Source organism: Coturnix japonica, chromosome 19 (assembly GCF_054131305.1).
Source record: "Coturnix japonica strain WE chromosome 19, WE-NBRP24, whole genome shotgun sequence".
Classification (NCBI taxonomy): domain Eukaryota; kingdom Metazoa; phylum Chordata; class Aves; order Galliformes; family Phasianidae; genus Coturnix; species Coturnix japonica.
Genome location: NC_140681.1, coordinates 5,437,727 through 5,460,367, shown reverse-complemented (window position 1 = coordinate 5,460,367; position 22,641 = coordinate 5,437,727). Strand labels below are relative to the sequence as shown.

General features: G+C 42.9%; 2 long non-coding RNA genes across 2 annotated transcripts in view; both read right to left on the bottom strand.

Moving 5' to 3' along the window:
* LOC107322899 (uncharacterized) overlaps window positions 1-12,792 on the bottom strand; it is a 211,435-nt gene extending 198,643 nt beyond the window's left edge. The window contains exon 1 of the long non-coding RNA XR_014935940.1: window positions 12,690-12,792. This is a non-coding gene — a long non-coding RNA (uncharacterized LOC107322899). The remainder of the gene's footprint in view (window positions 1-12,689) is intronic.
* A 137-nt stretch (window positions 12,793-12,929) lies between these two features.
* LOC146757825 (uncharacterized) overlaps window positions 12,930-22,641 on the bottom strand; it is a 51,128-nt gene continuing 41,416 nt past the window's right edge. Inside the window, exon 5 of the long non-coding RNA XR_014935939.1 lies at window positions 12,930-14,999. This is a non-coding gene — a long non-coding RNA (uncharacterized LOC146757825). The remainder of the gene's footprint in view (window positions 15,000-22,641) is intronic.

The following is a 22,641-nucleotide window of genomic DNA, read 5'->3' as shown; positions in this document are numbered from 1 at the left end:
TTCAGTGGCTGTAATAGGCTGCAATAAATATTATTATTTATCATTCAAGGGCAGACTCTAGATGGACGTATAAGCTGAAGACTTTCTCAAGGTATTCATTATCTCTCTCAAGGGATGTAAAGAAACTATTACCTCTCCTACTAACATGAAGATGCTGTCTAAATTTTCCTGTAAGGAGCAGAAAGACTTCCACTACCACAGCGTCAATTTCACTCAACACTTGATATGTTGTAGAATTAACATAACTCGAGTGATAATTACATTCTATCCATTCCCCAGTGCCTGGGGGGTGGTTCCTGTGTCTCTGCTTCCAAAAAACATTTTATCATAGTGGAATCTTTTGGTATTGTATATTTCTAAGAGACAAAAAAGGACAGCAATTCCTTTCACAATATTTTCAATACAAAATTAACTAACAATTCAATAACCAATATTCCCTAACTAGGGACTAGAATGGCAACACACTCATCAAGTCAGAGATCACACCAGACCTCTCTAGTACACATGCCATTACTTCTCCTTCGTCTTTGGAACAACAGCATCTGCCTGGACCAGCATTCTGTTACTTCCCTTCAAGGCACTCTTTGCAGCACCTCAGTTTTCCTCTGTGTTTATTGATGTGAACTGCCGCATTAGTTAAAGAGTTGACACTTTATCAATTTAATTTTTAAACCCTTTGGTGTTACCTTCTCGATTTACTCTAGTCCAGAGCTAATAACAGTCCCAGTCCTGCTACCAGATCCTCTGTGTTAATTTGCTATTTCAAGTCAATGAGGTTTCAAAGGATCTCAAGCAGGGTGATCCCATTGTCCAATGAGCAACGAAGTTCTCATCACATGTTGGTATGGGACCAACTCTCAGGAGAGGAGCAGCCCCAAGTGAGTACTCCAGCCTCTTAATTTTCCTTGATCCCAGCACTTTTGCTACAGTATCTCTCAGGGAAGGCTTGAGACAATTAATGAGGAAGCACCCTGGGGTGTGAACAACAGACTATAACCATCATTTGAAGCCAATCTATTAATCTCTCAAATTTCTGTAAGAAAAGGTTACACACACAGGGATACTTTATATTATACATACTTGCCTTGGGTACTCCTTCTGCTTGGGAATAAAGCTTAGTGCAGAAGGGCCCTTTTGCAGTATTTTCAATGAAGCTGCTAATGATGGCTGCACTAATAACTTAGCACACGTTGCCTTCTGAGTGACCACTTCAGAAGGATCACATAGACTATGGTGTAGGAGTCAAAGAAGAAATATTGGGTAGTTTTCCACAAAATGCTCATTTCATTTTGAAGCATAGGAGGTACTACCAATAGATAGTATAAGGAACTTGATGTTGAAAGCATCTGTACTGAAAGAGGCAGAATAAGAAAGAGACCTTTAGCCTGAATGTCTCAGCTTTCCATATGGGTGTTTGACAAGCTGGGCTATAGGGTAAACCATCCTGTGCCAAGCACCACGGAGCCTGGAGCCAAGAAAGGGATAATTTCAGGCAAGACCCAGTCTCCAGAGCCAAAACCACTGGCCTGAAAGCTTTTCTCAGAAGGTTTGCTGTTCCCATCACTGCTGGGATGAATTTTAACTCATTATTGATCAAGGGAATTTTAAAATCAATTTTAATTAAATGAAAGATTTCTATCATGGCTTGTTCTGTGTGGAAGTCACACAGACGACATATAAATATATGGAGGCAAATCAAGCAGAGCAGATTTGTAGCTCTTAGGCCCTAAACAGGTGAGAAAGAAGCCAAAGTTACATCTCAAAGCAGATTTGTTATAGTAAATTACCTATAAGACCTGCATCTTCCCCTCTACCTATTTTTTTACCTACTTTTTGCTTTTGCCACTAAAACGTAGCCAGACTTGCTTTTTTCTTACCGAAGCAACTATTTTAATTAGGCTTTCCCTCTGAGCACAACACAACCAAGAGAAGTATCTGCAGGGCAGTGGCTGCAACAGGGTCTGCAATTTTCTTTACAATTATTAATTCACCATCATTAATTTGTTAGTCATCACACCAAAATCTCTCAGTAGGACAGTCCAATGCCAGTTCTTGGGGTAAGAAATCAAATGACCAAAGGGCTGAAGTGACTTGCCAAAGGCCATGGAGAGAAATCAATGGAAAAACTGGAATTAGAACTAAAACAAGATACTGAATGCCTTGCTTTGTGTTTAATCCACTTTGTCTCACCAAATCAAAGGCAACAAATAAAATCAACAAGGTCCCACATGGCTCCTCATGGCCAGCAGAGGTTCCTTCAGCCATAAGGTCTTTACCAAGCCCAGTCAGAATCTGCAAGGCTTTGCTGTGTTTTCAAATACAATGCACACTGCAGTAAATAAGTTATTTTACAATCCTGGCCCAGTTTTCAAAGTGGCCTCAATCAGTGTTGTGCAAAACATTCATGTCCAACCACAAAATTACAATCAGTCTTTGTCTGACTGCAGCCCGTGTCCCTGGCCAGCAGTGGTTAGTCCCAGCTCTTAGGGTCTGTGAACTGTTAGGCAAAGGTTTTTGCAATGTTTCTGCCCTGCTTGTATTTTTCTGAATATTTATAGGCTGCTTCTCTGCAGTGACTTTCATGTTCGAGCTGTGTTGGCTGGCGCGGTGGAACGGGATGTAAATAACAGATAGAGTCACATGTTTTCCACTAGCCCCACTTGTTTGGCTTCCAGTAAAAAACAACACCGTGAGACACGTGTTGCAAGAAAACAACTGCAAGGCCTGACTGTGGACACTGAAAATGGTGTAATTGTATTTCTACACACTTGAATGTTTTCAAACACCCAGCTATTGTGAAACAAAGCCAACTGTTTGGAGATTCCAGCAGACCTGTGCAATTGGAACTTGTAGCTTTACTTAACATTTTAGGGGTCAGGATGAGAAATATTCCTTTCAAAAACTCTTGATGAGGGCAATGAAACACCAACAGGAGGAATAAGCCTGAAAAGACCACGCTGTGCTTTACCCTGTGATCAGTGCACCCCAAAGCAGGATCTCAAAGCTGAATCATTGCTGCACATGTGATCTATGGAGAGCACTGAGCACAAAGGTTCTGCTGCCGTTGGCACTTTAAGTCATATCAAACAGCATGAAGAAATCAGAAAAGCACACCAACTTCCAAATAACTTCGACAGCTGTGCATAAGTGCAAACGAGGCTTCACATACATCTTTGTGTTTGGGCTGGTTTCTTAAGCTCGGCATACTTTGACTATAACGAGATGGCATACTTATTTCTTCAGTGGGAATTAGTAGATTTGATACAGTCACAATGGGGATGTACCCCAATTCCAATGAACCCCAGGTCTCCATAGATCTAGATTCACTGTCCATGTATCACTGACTCCATGTATCACTCAACTCTGGCTGTTAGAAGGCTTGCTTATTAAAACACAAACACAAAGCCAGTTTTGTACAGGAGGGGAACAAGCTGATGGCAGAACGTAGAGCTGTTTGTGGAAATCAGGCCCTCATGGACTGCATCTGTCCAAAAAGGTTCCAGCAAGGGCTAAACAAAGGAACTAGCACCCGTTCTTGTGTTGACTGCAAAGTGTTCTCTATTCCAAACATTTCATATAACAGAGACCTGGATGTATGGCTGACAAGTCATCCAGACCAGAAGGTATCCACAGAGTCCCAGTGAAAGCACACAAATTAACCATTGACAAGACACAGCTATGAAGGAAAACAAAAGAAATAAAACAGCCTATAAAGATGCAAACTGCTTCTATTGCCCATGCCCTACAGAGTTATTGCCGATCCACCACAGCAACAAAAACACCACACTTTCTATACAAACCTTTTTTGTAAAGCAAGGTAGTTCTTTTAGTCAAAAACAATTTTCCATGAAAAACTCAGTAGACAGAAAATGTCTTTCATTGGTTCTCTTTGCTAATTCACTTTTAAGTATGCAAGAGAGGGAAAGATCTTTCCCTTTTTATCTTGTTCTGCCCATCCTTCCTGTATTTGAACATAAGAGGATTTCAGCAAGCATTAAAGCTGCAATACAGACTGGCTGAAATACGGGCACTGCAGCACACAGAGTACACCACAGTTATTACAGTGACCTTTCGTGATTATCTTGTACTCTGTCATGAGTTAAATGAGGTCATTACTGATGTTACTTGCATTCCTCTTCCTTGGCCCATGACTTCAAAGACTAATGGGCCCCTTTTGTCACTGAATTCTTGTCAAAACGTTCAGTCCAATCAGGCCCTTAATAACTGCATGCAGGATAACATTCGCAGATGAAAAGAACATGCAGACACATGCCTTATACATAATTAATCCTTCCAATGAACCTTCATGAATTTCAAAATTACACAAAATGGAACAAATCCAACAGATAGTCTCCTGTGGGCACATGAGGTCATGCATCCTGCTAGGAGGGTGAGAAAGTGTAATTCTAACATGGATACCCAGTAATGACTCACACAAAGTCAGGAACTAATTTATTTTCTTGTCCTACAGCTATCCCAAGCTCTGACGACGTTATCAAAATACCAAGAAACCTGCCTATCTGTCCAGAAGATGAGAACCCAACACTCTCACTGGGGTCTCAAGAAGTCCTGATCTCACTATCCTTGCTGCTGTTGTTAAGGTGGAAAACTATTTCAAATGTATTTTGCCATTTCTAGTTATTCACATGATCACGCAATGTTCAGATTTCTAACCAGAGCAGAAAGCTCTGCTCCCACCAAATAACCGGACTGGGAGAGGGGGTGGGGTGGAGAGAAAGATTTGTTCTTGGAATCACGTAAAAGTAGCGGTTGACAATTTTCTTTCTAATGAAATGTTTGCCTAATTCAGTCCTGGCAAAGCTGTGCACATGTGGCAGCCACATCAAAAGCAGGGGCACTGGCACAAACAGCAACATGGCCTGAAGTGGTTTGCTCTGCTTCTACATGCCAGCTGCGTGCTCAAACCTCAGCTCTCACACTTACACTGCTGTCCGAGCAATGATCAGCTCTGCACTGAGTAGAAGCTTTGTTGTGTTTGTTCAGAATCGATGACATGAACCTGAACTTCTAAAAATAACATTCACATTTTCCTCCTCCCTCTTAATTCCATATCAGTCTCTCCCTGTGTTATTATGGGTAGGTATCAAAACATGTCAAACATGCCAAAATGAATATTTTACATTTTATGGAATGTATTTGATAAAAACGCTCTCCTTCCTTTCAAGTAGACAGAAATGTTCTAAAAATCTTTATATTTTCAATGAATGAAAACATCATTCTCCATCCAGCTCCGTGCATGTCTCAAAGCCAACACACATCCACAAGCGTTAAGTGAAAATCAAACAAAACATGTAAGATTAAAAAAAAAACAACAGATTTAAATGGTAACAAAACCACTTAATGGACACAAGAATTTCAAAAGTTGAATTTCTTGTAGGCAAAAATAGCAGGAATTGATTATTGAGACATTTTATCACAGAAAAACTCTAAAGGTCAGCAAGTTCTATCCCTTATGCAAGCTGGATAAATATTTCAGGACTATTCCTGAATGATTTCAATCTAATTTGTTGCTAAAAATGCATAGTGAAGGAAATTCTAAGCCTCCTTGGGTACATCTTTCAGTGCTTCATAACTTTCATCATTTGATTTTTCCTAATACGTTAAATAAATCAACGTGCAACTTCGCAGTAATTGAATCCAAACACATTTTGACAGGAAAAAAATAAATCAGTGCCTTCCTTATAGAAGTTCTTACAGAAAGCAAAGGTAACCAACTCCTAAGATAAGTGTATGGTGCTCTCACAAATACGTACCACAAGATGATGTTCACTTTGTAACCATACTTGACTCAATTTTGGCCTGGGAACTTCTACAAGTTCCACATCCTTTTCTTCCCTCTCATTGACTTGCCAGGTCTCAGCACAACGCTTTGCATTTGGTTTCACTGGAATTCAGCTTCTTCATTTTCGAATCTCTCTTCTACTTATCAGAAAGTTTTGAATTCCATCATCATGCTAAAGAACATCTGCAGCCCTTCCCAGCTCGCTCCTATTTGCAAACCTCATACTTCATATTTTTAGCACATAATCCAAGATCCCACTAATAGTGTTGACCATATGTGAGTGCAGAACAGTCAGCTACAAAATCGCCCTTTGAAATGCCCTCCAAGTCTGACATCACACCTTGTTAAATCATTAATATAACATCTGCCACACCCACAGCCGCATATCTATGTTACGATCACTTAATCTTGACCACTTTTCTCTACTCTGACATTTAGATCCACTGTCAAAGGCCTTACTTAAATTAGGGCCTATCACATCACTGGTTTCTCCTAACCCACTGTCCTGGATGTCCAAGAATAAACGAAAAACTGGAGAGCCAATATTTACTTTCACTCACACCAGGATGTTGGCATCCAGCTGAAAAAGCAGTCCACACAAATAACATCTATGCACTTATCTTACCTGAACAGTTCCGGACCTGTTACCAGGCACCGCAGGCCCAAAGCACCAAAAGAAGCCCTACAGAGTAATTGCTCCTTGATGCTCTTAAACAGGCACCCACAGCACTGTGGTTAGTGCAAAGAAACAACTACAGCTCTGTTTAACCGAACACATGGCATGGGAGGAGGCACTAGTAACATCAATAGCCTGTTTTTATGTCATAGTCCAGACTCAGAAGCACTTACCCATGAGTTAGGAGACGTGTGCTGAAGCTCTTTTTCATGCAGAAACAATCCAAGCCCACAAAACCAAGTGGTTATAGACTCAAAGACCAAGGACGAGACACTTAAAACCATCACCCACCGTTGCAAAACAGTGTAAAGCACAGGGCAGCTGTCAAAGCAAGAACTCCAAGCTGCATTTCTGAAGTTAGAGTACCCAGAAAGCCAGCCCTAAAAAAAAATAACAGCAACTCTCAGAAAGAAGGAAAGAAACCACGTTACAGTGAGACTTTGTCCCATTCCAGTATCAGAATGCTGAGAAGGTGCAATAAAATCTAAGGACCACTCTTGAAAGAGAGATGCTTCAAACTAAGCATCAGACAAGGCTGAGATAAAAGCATTCTGTTGGAAAGTTTATTTACAGAGAGACTGAATTAGCAGAGAACTTAGTACAAAAGGAGTATAGCTTCCACTGCTAACAGAAATCATAGGAATTAGGTCTGGTATGCACAAACCAGTTAGAACTATATATTTTGCCTTCAACTGTTAAAGGGACAGAACTGTAATCAGAAGTAACCACATGTACATTTGCCCTTCAGCCATGGTATGTAAGTACAAGGGACTGGAAAACAGCAGTTCATAGCAGGCTGCGCTTAAACCCGAGGTTTTCAGTTTCACAGTGGTTAGATCTAGTTCAGAGAAATAAATTCAGAAAACAAACAGCAAAATACATAACATCACAGAAGCAGAGAGGTTAACACACTCCATAGTTATCAGATTTGTCACTATTGTAAGTTAGAATAACAACTGTCTGCTGGTAGCACACTTTGAGAAGAAAGGTTTATAACATTGTCCCCAGCTGACAGCCCCACAGAAAAGGATGTTTTCAAAACAAAACCCACCCTTTGTGAAAGGGAGACAGAAGGTCATCAGCCTCCCTAAGGAGCCCTAATCAGTCCGAGATAAGGGCAGGGATGTTGCTGAAAGTGAGCTCTCGCCCAGCCCAGCCCAGCCGCCCGCTCTGCTCGCTGTCCTCACCGCAGACGTAACCTTGAAGGACACATCATGTGCTGCTGACTCACGGCATGCTTATGAAAAATAACAACACGGATTTCTTCCTGTCTTCATCTACACTTAGTCTGTCACCCGCTTTAATTCATGGAGAGACTCCTGGGAGCATAAAGAAAGCAAGGCCAAACCTAGACTGCATCGGTACGTACTATGGACACCTGACCCCACACACTGCAGTATCCTCCTGAATTTCCAGGCAGATACTTGCCCTATGTGGGATGATGCCATTGTTCATGGGCACCATGAACCACAGCATCTCAATCACAGCCTTCAGCTGGTGGTATCTCCATACCCATTCTAGACATGGATCTGAAATGCCAGAATTGCCAGCCTCTGTAATGAGGGTGGGATAACAGATGTGAACAAATCACTGCAAACCAAAGCTCCAAAATGAACGAAAGTAGACAGTAAGACAGCTAATTGGGCTGTCCAGCCACCCCAAAACACTGTCCCCAAGCTAATCTCCTTGTGCCTCTGATGCCTAGCAGCCTTAAGTAGCTCCTATCAGTTATTGGAGACCTGCTTCTACACCACTCACTATCCTGACAAAGCATTTCATGTCAGTATTCCAGAAGCAAAGCGCCAGTCCCTCCACAGACTATATCTGTTACCGAGGTTCTGTCAATGAACTTTATTTTGCCCCATCTCAATATCTCCCATTAATGAATATGAGCCCCAGCACCAAAAGGCCAGGTCTGATGGCAGGATAACATTTTCTGGCTATGCTGACATGATTTAGAAAAAAAATAAGGTATCTTGCAACAGTTTGAATACGAAGGCTGTGGTTGTTATGAAGACAGAAGTGACATACCCCTTCAAATCTTAGCTTCCAGAGACGTAAAAAGGCAAAATGAGGCTTAGACTAAATGATGTGGTTCTTTTTTAAAAGCAGAGTTTGAACATCAGTACCAGCAAAGCATTTTCCTTCAGAGCTGCAAACAAACCTTAGACATCATCACTTTCAGAGATGGAGTTGGTCCTTTCTACAGTCCCTCTTTTGTTAACCCTAAAGAAGAGGATCAGCCCCCCCAATTTCTCCACAGATTATTACAGACTGCACACTGGGGGCCCTCAGGAACTCCAAGTGAATGCTGAGATTCAACCCTCAAGTATAATGTTTCCAAAAGACTTTTCATGGAGCCATAGACAAAGCATGCCACTACACACACAATTACCAGCACTACCGGCATGCCCATTTTCCACTCACAGATTCACGAGAAAATCTCAGGAGCCTCTACAGGAGACAGAGGCTATTAGGCAACTACTGAGCTTTTATACTATGTTTATTTTGGGTGGAAAAGGCCACATCATGTAAGCAATAACAAAACTGCAATGTGGTATAACTTGGTATAACTACTCGTAACTCAGTGCCTCACTGGAACAGCTAAGCTGGCCCAAAATCATGAACCAGCCCATCTCCATCCTCTGCTCATCTTCTCTGTTTCTGGGATTTCTTCACTGTTTCTTCTAATTTCCCTCACAGTAGCAGATTCGCTTTGGAACCAGCCTCAGGGAGAAAGGTAGAGAATGAACGCATCTCACTTTAAATTGTCAGCATCTCAATCCCCGCAGCAGAAATAAACATTTGCAGAGCCCAAGAACTGCAGGCCTTTCAGTTGGAATCCTTCTATGTGAGACTAAATTCCGGGCCACTTGTGTTTGGGAAAAACCTGAGAGGTTATTTACTTATTTGAGAGATGGGTTTGGTTTTACCATGCAGGTCAAAGTGCCATCATTTCCCATCAAGTTCTGCCTCTTAAAGTTTCCCCTGCAATTAGAGTTAAATCAAATCCTGCTCCCTCCCCGTCCTTAATACTGGAAGCATCGTTCACTTGAACAGTTTCAATGCTCTTCTCCAGGGCTTTTTATTATTATTATTTCTGCAGTAGAGAGAAAGAAGGCCATGCATCTGCCTATGAATAAGTAATTAACTTATTAAGATCTTCTCACTTTTCCATAAAGTTGGAGGCTGGCACAATGGGTCAAAAAACCAGAAGGTATCAAAATCAGGCTTACTGAAATACAGGTAGGTGGTTCGAAAGTTTCACCAGGTGAGCTCAGTGGCAATTTGGGCATCCAGCAATGCATTTATCTCAAACCGATATCAGCATAACCTAAAAGAAAGCCAACAACTTCTACGTAAGGTAAAAGGGATGAACATTCATTATGTCAAATTTCCATTGTGGTTGGTGCACGGGGCTTTACACAACAGGTGTGTAAATCCCCATTTCACAGACAACATGCATTTTTGTTTGCCAAAATGCTTTTTCACTGCTTAAATAGTTTAGCTCAAATTTACTCCATGGTTTAGAATTTCCTAAAAGCAAACCAAAAGTTGTTGTTGTTTTCGAAATAAGCTGATTTTGTTTCTAAAGGCTACGACAGAAGGAAATGTGTTCCTATTTTCCATGTAATATTGTGATTTAAACAGTGTTTCTTTAAAAGTATTCTTTTCTCCCACTTCAAAACTCTGAACGCTAAATCCAGACCAGTATCTAAGACTGAAGGCTTACAACAAAGTGGCTGACAAAAAGGAAATTAAGCTTTCATTGCCACAATGAGTAAAAAAGCAAGTTGAAGGAGGCTTATAAAGATAAAATATATAAAGTGAGGAGGGAAAAATATTGAAAACATGAAAGGGTTAAACAGGTATGGGATATCTTCAGGCACTGGATGCAGGAACAGAAAGGCTTAAACTAAACAAGAACATTTTAAAGGCGCAATGGATAGAGAGCCAAGAAAAACCTTAGAAATAAAAGCAAAGCAATGGGATGCTCCAGGGATTTGCTAAGATCACCCACAGGCAGAACCCAGCTCTAGAGAAATTCACCTGTCCCTGCTAACAACATGGAGAGGGCAGATTTTCATTACAAGCCTCCCGTTACTCTGTATTTAAATTCAGGCCCTAATTATCACTTCTCTAAAATCTCTGTCAAACATTCTTACTTTGTGCTCCATTTATAGCACCTGCTCATTTGATGAATGCCATTAGACAATGCATCCCAGTACCTCAAAATCAAACCTGCAGTCCACAGAAGAAGCCATCTTAAAGTCAGATCAGTGACACAGCTCTAGAGCTGCAATTTGCAGGGCCACGCCATGAACATGCCAGCCTGAAATAACGCTTTGTTTTGGGCCTCTACTGGGTAAGCAAGCACAGTCAGAAGTCTATGGGCTGCTGAATTCAATTATGGTCAGATTTAGCTTTCAGATGTTTGTCTAGCTCCGTTGTGTTGGAAGGATGATAGCCAATAACACCAGCTCTGAATGCTCCCAGATTCAGAGCATCCTCTTTCTTGTAGCCATAACAGGGAGATGTTTGGTCCCCCCTTTCATCTCCCACTCATCCAACATTTTAATACACACAAACCTACTCCCATAGCCAGGGAGGCAAGGAAAAGGTCAACAGACTCCTCTGCTGCAAGTTAGTTTGTCAAACTCCATTCTCGGCAGCACGACTTCCCATGTTAATGCAAGTGTTTGCCTCTGTGCCAATAGCCCCTATTGTGTGCATTTGTAACGTAAGATTTACGGTAAAGCCTGCAACATTTTTCAGGCATAATAAGCATTTATTCACCATCCCAGGTCTATAAGCAGAGTCCTGACAAGTAATTATTGACACATTGTGCAGAAAGAAAAGCAGTGGGCGAGCTGCTGTTGCGAATGGCAGCGTGGGCAGGGGGAGGGAGGGGCTGTGTCAAAGGAGTGACAGCCTTGGTGCCCAACATTGTCAAAGCCAACGCTGACTCGCACTGTTCTGCATGCCTGACTGTATTTGTGCTCCCTGTCACTCGGGTGTGACATGCCAAAACATGAGGAGCGCTCCTTTTCTCATGCTAATACTTTGTAATGACAGCTTTGTGATCCCCACGCTGTGTTCTGCTCAACAAGTCAAGGTGTGACAGCAGCAGGCCCCGCTGACAGCCAGCACCATGCTGCTATTGCCCACACCACGCTCTTTGGACTACAAGGGACCCAATGCCTGCCAGAACAGCACCCCACTGAGCCCACATCAAACACATGCCTACCTGCTGGCACTGCCCTGGTCCCAGCACACCTCAGCCTTCTAGCCCCTTTGCTGCAGGAAAGACACCGAGGTCCTGAAGCATATCCAGAGAGGGGCAATGAAGCTGCGAAGGATCTGAAGCACAATGGGGGGCAACTGAGGGAAATGGGATGGTTCTGCCTGGAGAAAAGGAAGCTCAGAGGAGACCTTATTGCTGTCTGCAAGTCCCTGAAAGAAGGCTGTGTGAGGTAGGTACCTGCTCCCAGGTAACAGCAATAGGATGAGAGGTGACAGCCTCAAGTTGCACCAGAGGAGGTTCTGGTTGGCAATTAGGAAATGTTTTTTCACCAGGAAGGTAGGAGAGTCACCTCTGGAGGTGTGGCACAGAGCAACACAGTTAGAAGGCGTGATGGGTATGGGTCAATGGTTGAACTACATTATCCTAGTGATCTTTTCCAACCTTAACAATTCCATGATTCTATAGCAGTCCTGGTGCAGGGCCCTGTGCCACCCTGAGATAAGAAGGGAAGGAACTGGAAAATCTGCTCCCAGGTCAAGTCTCACCAGATCCTTCTCTCTTTGGGGTCCAAACCTGATTGCTCTGTTGCACAAGGAACAAGCTGCAAGCTTCAAACTAATCCTCATAACCATGTTTTAGTGCAACTGCTAAGCTCTGCTTAGGATTAATACAGGCTCTGAACGGCACACGGTATCACCAGACAGGATTAGGATGTATTAGCAAAGCAGTGGAAAGGAAGGCTGCACGATGCCTACATATGTTGTAGTTGGCTGTAAGACTGTAAGTCACATTAGCACCAAGTTCATCCAAAACAACAAAGCAGCTCTAAAACTGTGCTTTATATGCGAAAGAAAGCTGGGCAGGAAAGGGCAGAGTGCAGCCTGCCTAGACTAAGCAATGTGCTGGCTTCTTGGGATTTGGAGTTTGCATACAGGCTGGAGAAGCACATGAGCTTGGCTACTTACATGAAGTTTATCCAAATGATCCAAAACTCAGTGCTCAGAGCCGGGCTAGGAATCTTGCCAGAAGGCTCCTTCACAAGATTTACGGTGCTTCCTGCTTCTTGTTCCCAGGCAGAACCAGGAAGAGAACAGAGTAAAAATGGAAAATGTTTTTCAGAAAAGTTATGAATCTATTTGTCAAAGGTCAAATAAGTTCACAGTAAAAGGTTCTGTGTGATCTTTATGGTCTTTTTTTTTTTCTCTTTGCTTTTCAAAGTTTTATCCAACAGCTGAGTGAGAGAATCTGAAATTTGAGTGGTACTAATGAGAAAGACAAAAAAACAAGTTAACTACAGTTCAAAAGCAAAGCCACTGCGTTAGAAAGTTCCAGCTACTTTCTGCAATTATTTTTTATCCCAGGAGACACCACTGGGGACCAAGAAACACATGACATTGTGTATCCCATACACAGAGGGATAAGCTGCTCCATACAGCTTAGTCCAAGATACCAGCACGCTAAGCACAGGTCAGGGGAAGAGGGGGACTTGAAAAGCATATTATGATCCAAATTCCAGCATCTCAGAGGTTGGGATTTTCAAAGATGACTGTGACATCTGGAGACCACAGTTCCCTGCAGTGGTACCACCATCTCATGAATGCACCGAGCACACTACTATCTTTTTCCTGCTCTATCACCCCACATGTCAGTTGCAGCTGAACCATGATCTGCTGAGCAGCTGGGTGGGGAGGGAAGTGCAGTGGTACCACACAGCAGGAGCGGTGATGCTCAAAGGACACTGCTTGGAGGTACTCATTCAGCTGCAGCCCAGAGCTGAAGCCCAAAGCTATCAGAAAGCCCAGGGAAGCAGACAGCCATTCCTGCCATGTGATTTAAGCCAGCACACATCCCTGCATGTCTGAACCCACAGGAAGTTCAGGTGCCTGCACTCACAATCCAGCCTTAAGAACAGCTTTGAAAGCCTGAAAAACACGGCCTATGGTTTTAATCATGAGGAAAAGCAACAGCTTTGCCTGCACCCTTCAATGTGCACATATGATTACATCAGCAAAGGCTATTCCAAGATTATCCTCAGTTTTGCATTCCCAAACCTTGCTTTACCCTATCCTTCAAGATTTCTGTGCAACTCCTTTAGTTGGATTCTAGCTCTGGTCTCCTTGAGATGGGCAGGATAAAAGTGCTTCAAAGTGGGTTTGGGCATTGATCAAAGTGTTGATAAAGTCTGAAAACTTATTCATTCTACTGTTCCACATCAGACAACTCATTTGCTCCTACAAAATCAAAATACCTGTAAGAACTCTGATTTAGTATGAGACTGGATTCAACACTGTTGCACAGGAAGGGCTTTGTAAAGCTTCAGCCAGATTCACTGTATGAGCAGATGAAACAAAGAAGTAATATTTAGATATTGGTGTGGGCTATAAGCAAGCAGTCCGTGCACTGGGGTGTCTGATTCTCTTCCTGGTATCTAAGAGCTGCCCAGCATTTTCCAATCAAGACTGAAAACTGAAAGGAGAAATAATTTCAGTACAGTGGCCTTTACCTGCAAATACCTATTATTATTCTGACTTCCAAAGCCCTATCTTTTCCAACAGTATGCCTCAATCTTTGGGAATAACAACTTTTAGTCAACTATAAGCTAGGCTCACTGTTTCCGCACCAGTACATCCCTATAAAGAGAAAACTGAGGGCACTAGAAGGTCTGCACTGACATTCACACTTTTCACCTCTAGTTACTCTTTAGGTTTAGCCTGATAACCTTTGTCTTCTTAGAATCTGGGCTTCACAAGGAAAACCTAAACAGGGAAGTGCAATTTCACTCTCTCTCACCTCTTTTTTCTTTGCCCTCCCTAAGTTAGAATTTCCTAGACACATCTCAAATGCCAGGGATTCCAGATAGGCCATGACCACAGGACTCAGACTTTTGATACACATACATTTTCTTCAAGAGGAAATGGGAGCGCTAAAAGAAATCTGTGTCAAACTCAAGAGGAGTTTTACATCAAGCAGAGAGCTCCTCTGGCCAGGGCCCATCAGGATTCTGCATGTCTCCAGCAACTAATCAATGTGCTGATATAAATCTGCTTCAGCCATTTGGAATTGCTCTATTAAATTGCCCTGTTATTAGATATTCATTTTATATTTCCAATAAGACTCTGCTCTGCAGCTCACCCTGTTTCGGTGCTTCCCAGGGGGTGGCAGGTGTGGGAGAGGATGCAGCAGCATGGCACAAAACTCGGTCTGGTTTTAGGAGCACCAGCACAGCCTGTGGTTGCAGTTGGTCCACGCGATTATGAGTCAGAAGCCAAGATTTTCTGTAAACAGATGGAAGATATTTGCCAAATAAATCATGGTTTAATCAACAAAAGAAAACCTTTGATTTTGCTTAATCCATTTTCATTTAATTAATGCAAAGGCTGCAGGACAAGAGGGTATTTTACTGTAAGTGTTGCCGGGAGTACTACTTTTGGCAAGGCTTCCATTGACACTACAACAGGCTGGAGGCTGAATGACAGGCTTCTACGTTTGTGTTGTCACATGCAGTCACATGTCACCAAGCTGCCTTGGGGCCAGCAGGAGCTTCAGAATTGCCAATTTTAATCAAAGGCATTACGTCCCAAAGGCAACTTGTCCTGCCCATCCACGGGGAGAGGTGCTGCCCAGCATGGGAACTTCCAGCACGCTGTGCCAAACACAAAGTCTGACGCTTCCTTTTAGTGTGAAACCATTTGGAACATGTCTCTGCTGTTTTTTTCCCCCTCTTAAAGTGATGATATTGATGGATGACTAAGGTCCTGTATGTGGCAGCCACGAGATACACAAACACACTGCTCAGTGAGGGTAAGCCTGTGATGTCTATACAGTAGTGTGCGTTTTTTAGCCCATTGTTAAGGGAGACTGCTTTTCAACAGGCAGACAGGGCACAGCTGCTGAGCTCTCTGGAAGCAGTTCAGCTTGCCCCTGGGGAACAGCAGCACGGACTGCAGGGCAAGAAGCGTGCTTTCCAATTAACATGCAATTATGGCAAATGCATCCACCTATTGCCTCAGACATCAGGAAAGCTGAAGTGATGAGAAGCCAGTAGTCACCTGTCACTGTTAGGAAAAGTGATGAAACCCATGGGGCTGTTCCACAGCACATTGGTGGGCAGCAGAGCAAGAGGAGGGTGCAATGACCAGGGCTGGGACACCCAGCATGAGGCCATCAGGGGCTAAACTGCAGAAGAGATCACAGAATTGCAGAATGGTAGGGTTGGAAGGGACCTCAAAGAGCACCCAGTCCCAACGCCTGCCATGTGCTGGCTGACTCCCAGCTCAGGCTGCCCAGATCCCATCCATGGCTTTGGACATCTCCAGGGATGGAGCACCCACAGCTCTGGGCAGAAATGCCAGGGCCTCTGAGTAAGGAATTTCTTCCTTACATCTGACCTAAATTCAACTCTTTTTGTTTAAAGCCATTCCCACTTGTCCTTACAGTCTCACTTGTAAGACCATGTAAAAAGCTGCTCCCCTTCCTGCTTATCAGCTTCCTTTAAATACTGAAAGGTCAAACACACAGCCCAGAAGAGCACCACACAAGGAGTGTATTTAGTCCCGTCAAACTTCAGCATCAGTTTAAGCCAATGCAGATGTCTTTTTAACTCCAGTGCTCACAAACAGGATTGTTTGCTAATTATTAACAGAAGCCTGCAGCTGAAAGCTCCCTAAAGTTCCCCCTCACTCTGTGTTGGGCAGTGCCAAAAGTCACCACCTCCATCAACCAACTACCCCCAGCACTCAATAAAACTATGCATGAATAGAAAAGAATGGTAAGGTTTCCCCAGAAGCTATGGCCACCACAAGAGAGAAGCACAAGAGGGCATGCAGAAGGCAAGGATGTTTGCAAAGTGACACAGCAGGGGGAGAAGCAAGAACAGCCCCCAGGTCTGAGGTCACACTGCATGTCATCGTGTGCACACAACCTGCTCGAGCATGCTACAGGTACACACACACATATTCCTACTGAAAAGTTAAATTTAAATGAAAAATTGGGTAATTACCGACATCCTGAAATCATCTAAAAGTCAGTCTTATGAAAATTAAAATGACTAAAAAGAAATCCAGACGAATTACGGCTGGACATACATTTAAAGTATCTTGACTTCAACTCTGCCCTGGAGCAACACAAAACACTTTGGTTACGGCACTGCAGTGTTTTGTCCCCAGACTTACTTATGCTTCGTGGTGTTCGGGTGTTTTTGTTTCGGGGGTGGGTGTCGCGTTGCTTTGTTGTTTGCTTGTGTTTGATTTCCTAATCTGAGCAGGTCTGGTTCCAAACTTCTTTGGATTAGGTTCACATTTGCCCCTAACTTTTACATTCTTTTTGCATTTTTTTGTGAGAAGACTGAAGCCAGTTGATGGTTCATATTTCACACTTGGGAATGACAAGATCACCAAGGAAAATAACTATTTTATACATACCAATATTCTGGCCTGAAAACACTCTGGTCTAATCCAACATTTCCTATCAGGGCTTTTTGTTTTGGGTGTGAGCTATCACGCTGATTGCTCACGCCATTGGGAGCCCAAGGCGCACACATTACATAGCACTGACAGTCATCTAGTTTACAGGTACACATAAAGGTCCACCCAGATCTTTCAGCACCAGACCCGACCCTCTGCCAGCTGCAGGGGAAGGTCCATAACCCAGTGCAGTGGAGCCAGCACAGCCTGGCTGGCCTCAGCGCTTTTGAGAGTGCCTGGGGAATAATTCAGGTACGTAATCAACTGGTCCAGAGCCCTGTCTCATGTTAGTACACGATCATGATTTCAGCAATTATGGTATATATATGGAGAAACAAGTATTTGTGACAAAAGGAGGAAGATCGAGTGTCCAACTGCAAATATCTAGTGGAGAAAGTGATATCTCCGTTTCTTTACTAGTGCACTGATTTCCTGAGTGAAGAAATCCATTTTGTCAGCCTTGTAAGCTCTCATTCCCCCATTCCTCTTAATTACACCATACTGCAATTTAACAGCAATCAGCAAGAGGCCTTGCAGAAGGCAGCCATGTTCCAGGGTAACTGTGAAGGGTTATAAACTTGCAAAGATCAATTTTATCAACATTGAACATAATGCATCTCAAGTTCAGAGCCTTCCAAGTCCTGCTGAGCTATTCTATTTTCCAGAAAGCAAATGACTTTGAAACGTTCTCTTCATCTGAAACACTTATCTAGCATCTATTTACATGCAAATATAATAAAGTAGTATTTGCTGCTAAAGACAAGATCACTCTAACCCTGCTGTCATGGAACTGGTTTTCTCTTAGCAATCATTTTTTTTTTCTTTAAATAAAATTATTCTAAAAATACGTCAGCACATAACAGATCCTTGTTAGTCAGGACAGCCCAATGAGTCCAATGAAGCAGCACCAGGCAAACCAAGATAAGTGGGACAAACAAAAGTAGCTGAGCTATCTTTGGGTTGATCCAATTTCCATCAAATTCAAACTAAGGGAAGGCAAACCAAGGACATCCTTCACCTTCCTTTATCATTATAGGTTTACTTTATTCTTAGTCCTCCCCTTGTGCCTCTGTGGAAATATATATTAAATAGCCCAAGTTTTCCAGCCATAATAATTCACTTGTACACTTCTAAGAAATTCCATTAGTTCATGATATCCTTTAATTTAGCTTCGCAACATCTGGTGAACACAACAACAGTACCACATGCAAAAATAACCCGTCAAGTCAAACTTCTCCGAGGTTTTTAGGGAAGACAGGGGCACTGTGGGAGAACCCAACACTGATCAGCACAGAGCAGAAGTTGCAGTTCACCCCAGGAATGCCAGAATGATTAAAACCACTTTAAAGCATTTTGTCTCTAATTTACGATGGCTGATATAATTGGTGGCATGAAGAAACAGCCTGACTGCCCCAAAGCAGGACAAAGCCAGCACAAAGGGCACAACTTTGCTCCCACTGAAATCACTGACAGCACTGCCCTTGTCTGCAATAAAGCATAATTTAGATTCTAAGTCTAAGTTGATCACGTGGTTTGAAAGTTGCTATAATGCTTTCCTTTGCATTCTCCACCTCCTGAAAACACCCACACATTGATAACATGCATGGTGAGCCCAGGCTGACCTCCCCTCCAGCCCTGGCAGCACTGCAGATCTGTCCCACTCCTGTCCTGCTGCCAACCGACAGCCTCTGTGTTAAGTGCTTTTTCATTATAACAATAATTTATTCATTAATGCTAACTTAACCCACACCAGCCTGAGGAATTCCAGAGTAATAGTGCAATTTGGGCTTACATCTGATCCAGCCTACAGCTGCAAAAAAGAAAGCAGCTTCAAATTGCATGTAGTTCCTTAAAAAAATACACACACACAAACACAATACAGAAATATTAATTAATGTTTCTCTGCTTATCTGTTCTTTCAGTGCTTGTTCAGTCCTCCTGGCTAGGACAGTTCCATATACATTTAAAATATCAATCTAATCTCCCCAAAGAGCTATTGATTTATCAGCTCCATCTCTGTGTTGCTATTGAATGCCTTCAGAAACCTGCCAAATATGTCTATCCTTTCCACTGCTTCTATCAGTCCTCTAGCCTCAATGTCAGCTCATCTATTGATCTGAAAGCAGTTCTGGTCTTCCAGTCTACCAGCCAGTCTCTCTCTTCATATTGTAAATGTGCTCATAATTGGCACACTGAACTAGCAATCGCACACCAAACCAGCACTCCCACCTCAGCAGAATTCATCTAATCTGTTCAGTTCCTCTCGAATAAAACTCGTGAAATGAAACTGAATTGGGCGAATGGAGAGAGAAGTTAAAAAAGGAGGGGAGAATAAAGAAGAAGGAAGAATCCCCCCTACTATATATTCTGATTTGGTGGGGATTCCGCTTCTACTACTAGTCAAAGACTGACCTATTCCATCACCATTTACCTATTCATGAGTGCAATTGAACTATAATTATTAATTGAGCATTATTTGTCAGTGTTCAGCCACTTACAGCTTATCTAACAAACTTCTGCAAGAGCACCAGGCAGAAAGTGGAGCTGTCAATTGCTCCCCTCTGGGACATCAGGAAACGTGTCAGAGCATGGTAGCCTGCAGCAGAGATGCCCTGCTCCCATTACACCATGATTCTCATCCATCTTTCTGCTGATAATGGAGAAGTGACACTCTCTGCAGAACTCTGGTGCTTCATTGGCTTATACACAGAGCTCCTTGCAGGACTGAGGCCTCCATAATTAGTTGATATACACAACCAGAAAGAAGCTTGAACCAAATCTTGCACTCAGGTTCTTTACACAATAGGAAGCCACAGAGATGTGACTGGTCCTAAACATGCCTTAGCTTTCTCACCACCTCACACAGATTTGCATCTCGGAACTCAAATATTTGATGTACCCAGAGGTAACTCCCCCAGATCAGTTACTGCTGTGAAGAACACCATCACCTGGAGGGAACCCTGCATTTCTTTACATGTCAAACTGTTCCACAATCACAATCTCTCCACTAAGATGCAGAGGGATTATGCTTACAGTCTGTCATAGAAGTTGCTGGGGCATAAAACAAACTCTAAACAGAGCAAAATCTGAACAGCATCATGAAAAATAAATGTCTAGGAGATTAATATTTACACCACATTTACAAGTGGTTAATAAGTAAGCTGATCTCTCTGTCTGTGATCAGAAGTTATAGAAAATGCAGAAGGAATTCAGGAAACAAAGCTTCTGGGCATCGGCAAAATAGAAAGGAAATTAAAACAAGCAACAGTCATCAAGGATTTCAGACCCACGATCAAGGCAAGAGTCTGCAGCAAAAGGAAGGATGTGTTGTGCTAAGCTTGGCTAAATCACTCCTGGAAAAGTTCCCCTTTGATGGTTTATTTACAAACCAGAATTACAGTCATACATGTCCTTCTAAAACCACTTCCTTCTAAGAAGGATCCATACAAGGGTCTGGAGAGCACCTCCACAGCAGGGCAAAGCATGTTCTGCACTGATTTCACAAATCTCCTGCCCCTGCAGCACATCCAGCTGCTCATGTCTCATACATAACCAGCCTGCTGTTGTGTCCCCATCGGGTGACAGAGGTGGGACACATCCTGGTCCCCATGGAAAGGCAGCAGCGCTGGGCTCTTCTCTGGGCATGCTCAGCTCCCACATAGGTCCGGGTCAGAACTCCATGTTTTTGAAAAGGTTTTACAGAAGATGTTTAAATATTTGCTTTTTTAGTGTCTGTGGCTTACAACACCCACTTAGAAAATGGAAAATCGCATTCCTTCCCCCTTCTCAGAGCACGCATCCCACCAGGCTGGCACACACAGGGAGCAGGGCTGCCCACAGCAGCCTCAGCCCTATTCTCAGTTCTCCTCTTGGTGGTCAGAGGCATGAGGTGGCAGCAGCACATGGGGCAGGCTGCCTGCCCAAGTCCTCTCCTAGAACGCCAAACAGCACTGCTGCCTGCAGTCAATCTGCGCACCAGCATCGCATCCAGTAAGGAATGGCTGCCTGAGGCCCATTGGACAGACAGACAGCAGAGAAGCTTGTGGGAGGAACTGGAACATACTAGGTTTCCCAAGCCCAAAGTTGATATATATTGCTGCACCTTCTTTGTATCACACCAGCAAAAATTGCACCAGTCACCATTCTGCTTTTATTGTGGCAACTGCAAAAAGGGAACACATTTTCTTGGGTCATACCCAAAAAGGCATCTGCCCCTGAAAAAACCTGCATGGGATGCACCTTTTGTAGATCTGTGTGTGGATTCTAGGACTTGGTAAGAACATGCCCCAAGTGAATTACGCTGTTATTGTAAAGTAATGCAGCTAATGCTGCAAACCTGATTGGACATGAGTACAATCAATAGAGATAAGCAGAAGCAGCAGCCAGATTTGTTGAATAAATGAATTCTTGCAAGTTACTTGCTCGGCTGCTCCATCAATGACAATACTCACATCGATTTCAGTGGGAAGTGGGATCAGGCCCTGATTTCTGACACTGCAGATATCAGGACTCTGCTATATAACAGGTGATACAGAATTAATTAGAATGTATTAAAAGAAAAAGAAAAAAAAAAAAAAAAAAAGAAACTGTTCTCTGCTCTCAAACTTCCATGGACTCCTGCCCTACAATTCATCATCTATATTATTAATCTTTCCCCTGAACTGTAAAGCAACAGAACAGAATGGCAGTGCCAGCATTCCTGTTAAGATCTCACAGCCCTCGTTAATAAACTTAATAGAGGCACTGGAATATCTCAGGAGTGTAGTAGGTTACAGACTAAGGCTTTCCCAGGGGTGCAGTTTTATGTTTTTGTTTCACACAGAAGTAACGTACTTATTCCAGGATCCTACTTTTTTATATACCATTTTTGATCACTTGGTTATTCTCCTCTAGTGCTATCTGCAAATTGCCAAACACATAACTGCCCTCGTTTTCAAGCCAAAGGAGAAAAGAAGGAATTAAAACCAAGATTAATCTATTTGCATAGTGTGGGAACTTACTCCTTCACCTTCCAAGTACAGCACAGCATCCCCAGGTGCTGCAGAGATCCTGTCTTGTGCCCTGTAACTCCTTCCACAGAAGCAGGCGGCTATCAATAACTATAGGCTTAAACCAGCAAACAGCCACTTACCTTTGTAGAGGGGTAAGTTACACCCTGTATAAATGGCTGTAAACCCAGAACAGTTAAATTTCTTTTGCTTTCAACCTGTGCCAACAAAAATAAGACTAGAGTACGAGTGCTTGCATATCCTGCTGTAAGCAGAACAGCACTTTCAGATGAAAATAGGAGAGTGCAGAACAGAAGTTATGACTAGTACCTGCCCAGCCGATCACTAGCTGAATAAGAAGGGGAAGAAGTAAAGCCATATAATGTCGTTAGAAGAGAAAAAGAGACCACAGAGACAGTTCTGAGCCATAGTTCAGAATACAGCTTCACAAAGAGAGCCTTGAAAGA